This window comes from Gadus chalcogrammus, chromosome 18, assembly GCF_026213295.1.
Source record: "Gadus chalcogrammus isolate NIFS_2021 chromosome 18, NIFS_Gcha_1.0, whole genome shotgun sequence".
Taxonomy (NCBI): domain Eukaryota; kingdom Metazoa; phylum Chordata; class Actinopteri; order Gadiformes; family Gadidae; genus Gadus; species Gadus chalcogrammus.
In genome coordinates this window covers 4,367,534-4,369,044 of record NC_079429.1, presented here as the reverse complement: position 1 = coordinate 4,369,044, position 1,511 = coordinate 4,367,534, and positions in this window count along the sequence as shown.

Genomic DNA, 1,511 nt, shown 5'->3' with positions numbered 1-1,511 from the left:
GAGCGAGAGAGAGAGAGAGAGAGAGAGAGAGAGAGAGAGAGAGAGAGAGAGAGAGAGAGAGAGAGGGAGCGAGAGAGAGAGAGAGGGAGAGAGGGAGAGAGGGAGAGAGAGAGAGAGAGAGAGAGAGAGATAAATGACTAATAGTGGTCCCCGGGCGTTGTACATAGCTTACTCAGATCCCAGCGCAGGCAGACGAAACAGTCCGAGAGACATATACACAAACACACAAAGATACTTTAGTAATCCCATTCCCAGATATATAGATTCAATACCTATTGCATTATATATACGTGAAAAAGAATCACGATGCGGGAATCGTGGGTTTGGGTCGATGAATTATCCTGTGTAAGATTGGAAGCGGCAGTCTCTCTGTTTTTGATTCCCATCATCAGGTCAGAGGCCGTTTCTCTGGAACACCGGGAATGTTCTTCGAACCTAGAGGAATATTGTGGAGAATTAGGTCAGAGGTCCGAGGACCAAAACTGTAAGGGAAAATAAGTGTGACCTCATGACCTTAGTCAGACTGAGATGTAAGTGACGTCATCTAACCAGCGCTTCATCCAACGTTGCTGATAAGTTAGGCTGATAACCATCAAAGCCTGCAATCTGGTTTCCGTGAACATTACATCTTAACTTTAGACTACTTTTACCCCTACTGTGTTTCCATTGTTGCTATCGGTTAGTTTATTTACAGTTCTGTATTTGTTGATGTGAGAGAGAGAGAGAGAGAGAGAGAGAGAGAGAGAGAGAGAGAGAGAGATAAATGACTAATAGTGTTCCCCGGGCGTTGTAAATAGCTTATTCAGATCCCAGCGCAGGCTGATCATCACACGGGGAGATGGGGGGAGTCGGCTTTGCGTGGTTTAAATTAGCCAGTGTTTCCGAGTTACTTTCCTCCCTTCATGACGCCGTGGTCGTCGCAGTACGACACTCTCATTGGACGGCTCTGTTTCACACCGGTGACATGACGATGATGATGATGATAGGTTTTTCACGAGGAAGGTTTCTTCTTGTGGGGAGAATATACAACAGGATGCTGGTAATAGCCCAGACGCAACCGTGTGTGTGTTTGGATGTGTGAATGTGTCTATGCATGTGTGTGTGTGCGTGCGAATATGTTTGCATATGTGTGTGTGTGTGTTTGTGTGGGGAGGTTATGCATTAGTGTGTGTTTATATGTGGGTTGGTTATGTGGGAGTGAATGTTTGTATGTGTGTGTGTGTGTGCGAACATGTTTGCATGTGCATGTGTAAGTGTGTATGTGTGCGTGTGTGTGTGTGTGTGCGTGTTTGTGCATGTGTGTGTGTGTGTGTATGTGTGTCTGTTTGTATATGTTTGTAAGTGTGTGTGCGATAATGTTTGTATATGTGTGTGTGTATGTGTGCGGAGGGTCACATGTGTGTGTGTGTGTGTGTATATATGTGGGTTGGTTATGCGTGAGTTTATGTTTGCATGTTTGTGTGTGTATATGTTTGTGTATGTGTGTGCGAGCAGCAGACCTTAGCTCCATA